General features: G+C 45.6%; 1 long non-coding RNA gene across 3 annotated transcripts; it reads right to left on the minus strand.

Moving 5' to 3' along the window:
• Positions 1-384: 384 nt before the first annotated feature.
• LOC107318005 lies at positions 385-8,958 on the minus strand. Of its 3 annotated transcripts, none has more exons than XR_001557102.2 (4): positions 3,683-8,958; positions 2,594-2,754; positions 2,242-2,427; positions 385-1,334 (listed from the first exon to the last, which is right to left on the minus strand). It is a non-coding gene; the product is annotated as an uncharacterized LOC107318005 (long non-coding RNA). The 3 variants fall into 3 exon arrangements; XR_001557101.2 differs by having other exon boundaries at positions 385-855; positions 1,214-2,427; XR_001557100.2 differs by having other exon boundaries at positions 385-2,427.
• Positions 8,959-9,343: the final 385 nt, after the last annotated feature.

The following is a 9,343-nucleotide window of genomic DNA, read 5'->3' on the forward strand; positions in this document are numbered from 1 at the left end:
AAGTCACCCATCTGAGATGCAATGGGGCTGGAAAAACTTCACACTGCACACCATTCTATGGGGATGCATTTGCTGTAGGGGGAGGACAGACCCGCATAGCGGCATGTTAGGCTAAAAGGAGTGGGAATGTGGCACAGAGAAGGGGGCATACAACTCAATACAATGTCATTCCCCTGTAGATGTCTTCCCACAGCTCTCACTTACCTCACTCCTACAGTGTTGTGCTCACAGAGTGTTTCCATCACCCTGATAAGCCCAGCAGCTCCAAGCCTGTTCTTCAGAGCTGCTTTCAGTGCTTTTCTCACCCTGCCTTACTGAATCAGAGTGTGATTGGATAGCTGACATGGTGCCATGTTTTCTGATTGAGAGAGAACACTGAATTACTTTAGCATTTATTATTTAACATTTATTGAGCACCTGAGACATAGAAAACATAAGAGACAGCAATGCCTGGAGATTAGAGAGACCTCAGCAGTGCTGCAAACTGGCAGAGCAAGCAAGAGTTCTTCGCAAAGAAAAAGGAGCCCTAGATGAAGCCATGAACATCATCACCCTGCCTGTACTCAATGCAGAAATCTCCCAGTCACCAAACCTTTCCCATAGCCACATGGAGCTCTGACTGACCCTAGTGCTGGAGCAACTTGCGGTCAATCCAGCAGGGTTCGACCATTGGAAGAAACAGATCATGGGCTGGCATCAGCGCAAACAGCCACAGGAGCCCTAAGGAGATGTTTTGCTTCTCTGCTGCTTGTGTGATTCTCTCACATCCCTGGTCTCCTCGCTGCCTGTAGGAGCACCCATGGGAACCACCTTTGAAATTCATCTCCTTGTGGATATCAGGGCAAACTGGAATCACTGTAGCAACACGGTGAGTAGAGGAAAACACAGATATTGGAAAGTGGTAGCATGGATAGATACAGAAAAGCAGTCAGTGGGATTTCTTTTCCATGAAACAAAAACCCTGATCCTTTAACCTATTAAATTTGCATGTTATCTATATCTGTTTTTTTTTTATCTTCCATCTCTTGCATTGCAGCAGCCCAGATCCCCACTCGCTACCTGGACAAGGTGGTTCATGACCAGCAACACCCCCAGAAACTGGTGACCCTGGCAAAGAGGGTAAAACCTGTTGGCTCTGAACCATCTCAAGTAGCTCCTGGGGAAGCCAGCACTGGCAGGTAACCCCAGAAGTCACCCACCAAGCTTTGAGTACCTTCTGGATGGGAGGAGGACCTGCAAAGGAGCTGTCTTTGCACTGGATTTCTCCTTTCCAGGTATCTGAATTTCACTTTTAGTGTCTACAGCACTGGTTATTGTGGCAAGTAATTTTCAGGCTGCAAGGGGCAAGAGGTACACATGGTCAAGAGAACATCATCAGAACAGATAGTTCCCTCTGGAAAAAAAAACAAAAAAAACCAAAAACAACCAAAAAACAACCACATCAGCACAGAACACCTTTGTTAGCTGTATTGCTTCCAGCTGAGCTCCCTCCATCAGAGGAACTTCACACTGAAAGTAGCTATAGGAACCAGTCCAGTATGACTGTACACAACCACATCTGCAAATCCATAACCCTGTGTCAATGGCCAAGGAGCTGCCATAGACCTGCTCACCCCAAGACACACACTGCATGTGTCCTGCTCTAGCTTTATGTGTAGGAGTGATGGGATTTCATGTTACTGACACCACTACTCATAGCTCCCTGGATGCTCTTCTGAAGTCTGTCACCTCTGGGATGCAGTTATGGGATCCCTAAGCCAGCTGGGTAACACAGCACACATTCTGTAAAGGTGGTTCTTGTGTGCTGTGTGCCAAATTAACTAAATTAAGCTCAGAGGTGGCACAAACCATGTAACCACACTTGTAAATAACGGCGTGCTGAAGCAGAAGCTGGAATTACATCCCTCCAGACAGTCATTCGGTAAGGGAGAGAACAGCATGCACCTGCTGTAATGCCGTGCATTAAAAAGCACTTACACTGCAACAACCAGCATTAGAATAGCACATAAACATGGCTGTCATGATCTCAATGGGACTCTGGAGTCCAAAGGGGAACTCAGGCAGCATACTGGAGCCTGCAGAAGTGGAGATGGGAAAAAGAACCATCTCATGTATTACACTGATACATCCACAGCATACAGACTACTGCTGATGCCCTCATGTACTTGCATTGAAACAGAGGTAGCTGTGCAGCAACAAGGGGGATCAGCTAACACCTCAGCAGCCCTTAGGAGATCAGACCTTGGGCAAAAGGGCACTTCTCCAACTTTCTCTTAACCAGAAACAGCCGGAGTGGCACAAATGCAGCTGAAAGCTGAGCAGTTCCCAAAGCCCAGCAAGAGGACTGAGTTTGCATCATGCTTTTGTGGCTCTTTTGGCAGCATCTCCAGCCCTGCCATCTTCAGTAGATGCTGGTTTCTTGAAGACCTGGAAAGACATGAAGAATACATTATCATTGCCAGCCATAAGTGTATCAAAAGGCTGATACGAAGGACATCAGTGAAGACACCAAGGAAAAGTTAAACATTTGCAACTGCAGCCTCACAGAGGCCAACACTGACAGAAAGCATAACATCCTTACCAAGGGACTTACCATTTCTGCCACTACTTCCCCAGCATTAAAATGAATACCAGGATGCCATCATGTAACATCTGCTAGCAGAACATCTTCATTGTAGCTGGGAAAGAGTGGGAAATAGAATCTAAGCTTCCTGCTGCTGCTTTTTTTGAGGCTCTGCAACGCATGGAAGCATGCTGGGAAGAGAAAGGAAAACAAGGACTGGTGGGATACAGCCCAGGATGTGGGATTTTGGAGGAACAGACTGGAAAACAATAAAATCAAATCAGAAGCAGACCTCAAGTGATAACCTTTCATTTGCCTGCTGCACAACTGTGCCCTCCTGCTTCTTACTTGTGGATTAGACTTGTGTGAGTAACAGCTTTTTGTTCATTCAGCAAATGTTGCTGACTACAAGCAAATGTGGTCTCTGTGGCTTTTTCCCTTTCAAAGGAGATGCCCTTCTGAGCAAGAGCAGAGGGCAGCCCCAACTCACACTTCCATAAGGAGCAGGCACGCTGGCATCCTTTTAGATGGGTAGGAACTCACAGAAGTTAAAGTTCTTAATTAAAAATCCATGTTTGGTCTATAAAAGCTGGGCTTTTCCTCCTGAAAATGTTCGTGTTTGCCTATGAGATTTTGCAACTGGGAAACATATGAGTTCAAGGTCAATCTGGTGGACAGCAAGAAAATGATGATCTCATGAGCTCTAAATCTACAGGGCCATTTGGAGATTGGCTTGACATTAAATAAGCTCGCAACCTCACGAGGAGCAAGACAGGAATTAAAACCAATTCCACATTTCTTGCCCATCTATAAGGTTAATTGCCATGATATTCATTAACCACAAGCTTAGAGGCAGCCCCAGATGTTCCTGGCTTAAGGACCAGCGTGGCCCAAGCAAGTACTAGATACAGCACTTAAGCTGGAGCAAGGAGAAGAGCTGTGTGTACCACCAGCAACCACCATTTTCATAAGACCTTAGAAACAAGGAAAATAAGTGACAACCTAGTGAAACACCATAGCACAATGGGAAAACACAGCAATGACAGCAGGGTAAGAAGAGCCCCAGGCCCAAATGTAGCAGCCACAGATGCAAAAACAAAGAAAATAAAAGCTGCTTACCTACAGAAAGCCCCAAGTAGGCAAGAATCTCCAGGGAAGTACCCTCACCTCCACTGCTGACTCTTTAATGAGGTCAGGGAAGGGCTGGATCCTGGCTCCACCCTTGTAGTCACTGGGGTACACTGCAAGCACCTGAGCTCCCCTGGGTTGGCCCTGCCTTCCACCAGGTGCTCAATCACTGCTTCAAGCCATGAGTCAGCATTTCTGCGACATCTACCAACCTGAACTACAAATGTCAGGGCATGTTCACACAAGCATCCTTCAGGCACGCTGGCATTGCAAAAGGAACTCAGCTACCCAGAGCAGGCTTGCACCTACTTTCCAGGCTGTCCAGTTATCCGTCTGCAACACAACTATTCCATCTATAAAATGGAAACCACAGTGCTACATCTACCATTAAATGATGTGAGATATGCAAAAGGAATAATAATAAACACTGGTGGAAATTAAGCATTTAGTGCCCAAGGCTGGTCCAGTGTAGTCACCAAGTCCAAAAATCATCAAAAGATTGAAGGTTTGACAATATCAAAAGGTTGCTGGGAAATGATCTGTTCCTCTACATCCAGGCTTGTTTCTCAAGAGATTGCTTTCCCTGGCGGCAGAGACAATATTTCATTGAGTGGGGATGCCTGGAGTGAGTCCTCCTGGGACTTGGATTGAGAAAAAATATCACATTCAGTGCACTGAAGCATTTGATGTCTGAGCTTCAGTGAAAGTCAATATGAACACAGAGACACGACTACTCAAAGTGCACCTATGAGGTACAGCTGGCTGTGCCTGTGCTCCATAAAGGTGATATGTACGGATGTGAATTAACCCAAAGCCCTCAGTGCCCAATACCATGTGGCAACCAATGTTGGGGAGGGTTCTGATTTTAAACTCATTTACTCTAATTTGAAAACAATGGTATTGATCCTTATTCTCACTGTTGTAAAATGAAAACAATGCTTTAAGAAGTACTGATGATATTGAGGTAGTCTGTGAATTACATTGGTCATTCAGAAGTAGACATCATCGTCTAAACTGCAGTGTCTTTCCTGTGCCAATTAGACTCCCATGCTGAAACACAGCAAGGAAATCCTCTCTCCAGCAAACATTCGAGCCAACCGTCTTTACAGCTAAAAATATTAATCCTTTGCTTGAGCCATTCTCCCTTTTCTCCTGATAGCGCATCCTCTGAGGAGCATTGTGCCCTGCCTCGGTAGAAATTGCCTACAGGGAATAATTACCTAACGTCATCAAGCCTTGCGTAGTCAGACGGTGGGGAGGATTCGCAGCACCAAACCCGAAGCCTCAAAGAGCAGTGCAATTATACTCTTTACTGGTGCAGTTCCAGGAGTATCCAGACAAACCACGGGCAAGCACAGAGTAATTTTATCCTGATATGCCTGTCTAAACAGCAGATAGCTCCTCAGTAGTGTTCTCCCTCACTTGTTAATTTAACGCTTGATATATAGGAAAAATTAGAATTAAAACGTACCCAGCTGCTTCCTCCATTCCTGATTCCATTTAGAAATATCTCACATCTCTCCACAAAATGAGCTTAACTGCTTGAGACACTTGAGAGCCTGGATTTTATTTTTTGATAAGCCTGTGTGATTTAGGATCCTAAACCCTTCAGGAAGGTCAGGTTTGCACAGCTCTGACAGCAGCACCCACTACATCCAAATCCCAGTCCCAGGGTGGGAAGGGGCACGGGTCCCTGCCACTTCGGGTGGACAAGCTGATGAAAGACCACAGGGACGTGGGTCTTGATGGACTGAGTCTTCTTCCTCCTTCCCAGAGGAAGCACTGCTGGCTTTGTGAAGGTCAAAGGGAAATAAAGATGCTCCAGGGTAGCCAGAGGAATCAACACTCAGACAGCCAGGCCAAGAACAGGAGCAAGGAGAAGTGCAGTGACTTGGATTATGCATCATTTCTCACTGTGGGGTTGAGATCTGAGAACTGAGTCCCAGCACACTCCCCACAGCCCTGGGAGAGCAAAGGACCTCGCTAGGAGGAGCACTCACCATCCTTCAGCCCTTGTGCACAGGTGAAGCAAATTCCTTTTCTGTTCTTCAGCAGAGCCAATCGGTTATCTGTGCCGAGAAATGAGGATTATCTTTTGTCCTGGGAAAAGGAAGCAAGTCATGGGCAATAGAGGAGATGGGAGGCAGCAAGGCAGAAAACACGGGGCACCTTTGTCCTGGGAAGGGGACCAGGATGCATGCAACTAGAAAATCCACCTGTGGGAGAGCTGGGTGACAGGGCAAAAAAGAGGGGAAGAAGCAGTTTGACAGTAAAGGGAACCCCTGAGCATGAGGACAGATATAAAGCAGAAGAGGCCCATGAAAGGCAGGACTGAATTTCAAGAGCAAATAACTAGAGCTAGATTTAACAGCTGACTCTAGGGACTGGAGGCAGGTGCATGAAGTGTGCTGCTCCTCCAGCCATGGGAGCAACAAGGAAAGTAAACCAGCCGCTCGCTTAGCATGTTGAGAGCCTTCCCTCCTCTTCTCCAAGGCTCTCCAAGCAGCGGTGTGCACACGTGATGGCATGGAGAAGATGCCTGAAGAGGCAAAGGCAGATCCGAGGCTCTATTGCCTGCATCTTGCAAGAGGAGAAAGCAAGGACTACACTGGACCCTCATTAATCCAAATAGCTGGAAACCGTGGACCATGTGAGCGAGTGAAGCTTGCACGTCTGCAACACAGTAGTGATGCTCATGAGCCCATACCCTTCAGAGGCACTTCTGAGTTTTCTTATTAAAAAATGAATTCTTGGGCTGGAGACAAAACAAAAGAAACACTCAGTATGAAGCGTTACACAGCAGCCACAGAAGTAGCCAGAGGTCAATGTTAGTTAACTGCGCTGTCAGAGCACTGAATTCTGGAATACTTATGTCCCTCTCCATTGCTTTGTTTCTTTCTATGGCTTACTAAATGAATGGAGATGTTTCAGCTTGGAGAGCACATAGCCGAGATAGTGGGAGAGGAGTGAAATCCAGGCCTTTGAAATCCAACAGAACTACAGCGAGAAAATGTTCTGTCAGCACCTGTTGAGAGGGAGAAGAGATAAAAAAAAAAAAAAAAAAGTAGGGAATGTGAAGAGAGAAGAGGAGGGGAGACAGTGGGAAGGTTCTGTGTATAATCAAGATGAGTTGGATGCAGAAAGTGGGTCTGCGGACAGAGGTTGGCTGCCCATCCTGACCCAAGCACAGGGTAAGCAGGATGAGGCTGTTTCTCCAGGACAGCAGGCGAGTGAAAGCTATGCAGGAAAATGTCACTTGGTGCCTCCAAACAAGTGATGGGGACAGCAGGAAAGGCAATATCCTGGTAGAGGTGTCACTGGACAATGATTAGATGACTATTTGCTGCAAAAACTTTGCATTTCAAAAAGGAAGGACCAGTAATAAATCCAAGTTGGGAAGACAAAAAGTGATGTTGGTACAGGTATGGAAAACTGCTGTGTTACCATCATTCTCAAGTGACTGGTAAAAGAAGGACGACTGTACCAAGTACTGGCAAGGATAAACATGATAAAAAGGAAGTGACAAAGGCTGGGAGAAATTGCTTTAAGAAATGCCCAAAATGATGCCTCCTCCCAGACAATGCCTGCAAACCTTGGAGTATTCTCTGAGCACCTCCGGGATGAACCCACAGTGGCCACTTCCCCCAGGAATGGCTTCATTTACCATGAAACACAGGTCTTTAATACCATAAAACCCAACATCACCCCATTGGGAGTAAAACATCCAAGCAGAAATTCATACATTTGCCTGAGTCAAAGTCCAAGCTGAAAACAAGCAAGTGCTCAAAGCCCAGGAGCAACTGTCCCAGAGCAGTGTGCCCAAAGCCTCCAGCAGATACCAATGTAACCCCTGAGCAAACACATCACTGGGGCTGGGGGCTCTCCAGCCCCACCTCCAGCCCCTCTGTGGTCACTTAGAAGGACCTCAATAAGCCCAAAGTCTCACTGACACTGTTCTCATTCATGCTGGTACCGAGGAACCTCCAGGCTCCCAAAAACCCAACACCACCACAAAACCAGGCTCAGAGAAATCAAGTTCCAAAACAAAGAGGTTTGCAAGAAAAAAAAAACCTCTCTATTGCCAAATGCATCTGTCTCTTGCCACACAATGAGAAGAAACACACTCCAGTTTAAATAAAAAAAGAGAGACCTTCAAATCATCTCAACTTCAATAGCTAAACACAGCCATAGATCCATACTCGCGCGTGGTTTCTCACAAGCTCTCCATGCATTGCTACACCCTCATCTTTCCCAGCTCCTTCTCGGAGTTCAAACCAGCATTTTCAATGAGTATCTCTACTTTCTTTAGAAATAAGTCAGTCTTTTTCCTTTTTTTTTTTTTTTTTTTGCTATCTTACGGAATCCAGCAGGTTTTGCTGCTATGAATATGTAACGTGTGTTGCTATTTCTAAGTGATGAAGGTAAGTGAAAAGGAACTTGTGTTACGCTATCAGGACAGGGATGATTAATTTGCAGTTAACATCCGTTTACTTCATTATCCCTTCATCGAAGCTTGACAAATGTGAAAACAATAATGAAAAATAGAAATTAATAGGAGTATTAGCACTGAATGCAGCCTACTACAGATTTAATCCTCACAATGGAGCGCACAGATGTGTTGGATCTCCTCTCTTTGTAACGACCTTTTATCCACCTTCCTGCCCTTGGGCATAAATCTATTTAAATTTAAAGAGATCCATTTATATACACACGTGTTCATCTGTGTGCACGTCTATACATATGCATAGGCATGCGTAGAGCAGAAGGTTTTCTCATCAGTTATCAATTAGGGCTGAGAAAACCACTGTGACTAAGACAAAGCATGTGCAGAGCTTGACCTTCGGGATGGTTTCTCTGCAGGCAGCAGCTGCTCCCCATGTGCCAGCAAAGGAGGTGACCCATGGTGTCCTGTCCCAACATAGCCCCATTGGCTCCATGCATGATGTTAGGCATGGAGAAGAGAGACCGACATCGACACCAATGAGCACCTAACCATTGCCCTGCCCAAGGAAGGAACCACTGCAGCGCCTCCACTCCTATGCTTTTATCCCTCATCCGTGCTCCTGTACTGTTGGGATGCTCACACTGCACTGGATGTCATTTTTTGTACTTTTTAATCCATGTGAAACAGAAGGGCTGCATTTCAGTGGAAAGAGGGTGTACCCAAGTAGGTACATAGTCCAGATCTGCTGTTTGGACATGTGGGCACAAGGTACAGTGACAAGAGGTGCTTACAAAATTGAGTTAAAGAAAACTATTCATGCCAAACTTCCATAGTACCTCTGCACTGCAGCGATGGAATAAAAATCCATAGTGGAGAGCTGTCCAGATGCTTGCATATCCTTAAGACAAAACTGAGGACCTGTAAGGAAATAGGGATTTTCAGTCATCGCTGTATTTGCCAGTAAAATCCTCTCAGAATAAGAAATACCATTAAAAGAGTTACTCATCTACTCTTCAAGGTAACCTACGAATGAAGAAAAATTGTTTCATGCCCTTATTTTTGTCTTAGCTACGAAGGCTCAAAACGTTGGCAGGGATTTGAAGCAACGTGGGGTTGGTTGTTTTCGGTTTTTTTTCCCTATTTTTTGTAAAAATAAATTCTACTATAAATTCAGTTTTTGTCTTCCCTGGAACTCTATAGCCCAAGAG

This window comes from Coturnix japonica, chromosome 9 (genome assembly GCF_001577835.2).
Source record: "Coturnix japonica isolate 7356 chromosome 9, Coturnix japonica 2.1, whole genome shotgun sequence".
Taxonomy (NCBI): Eukaryota; Metazoa; Chordata; class Aves; order Galliformes; family Phasianidae; genus Coturnix; species Coturnix japonica.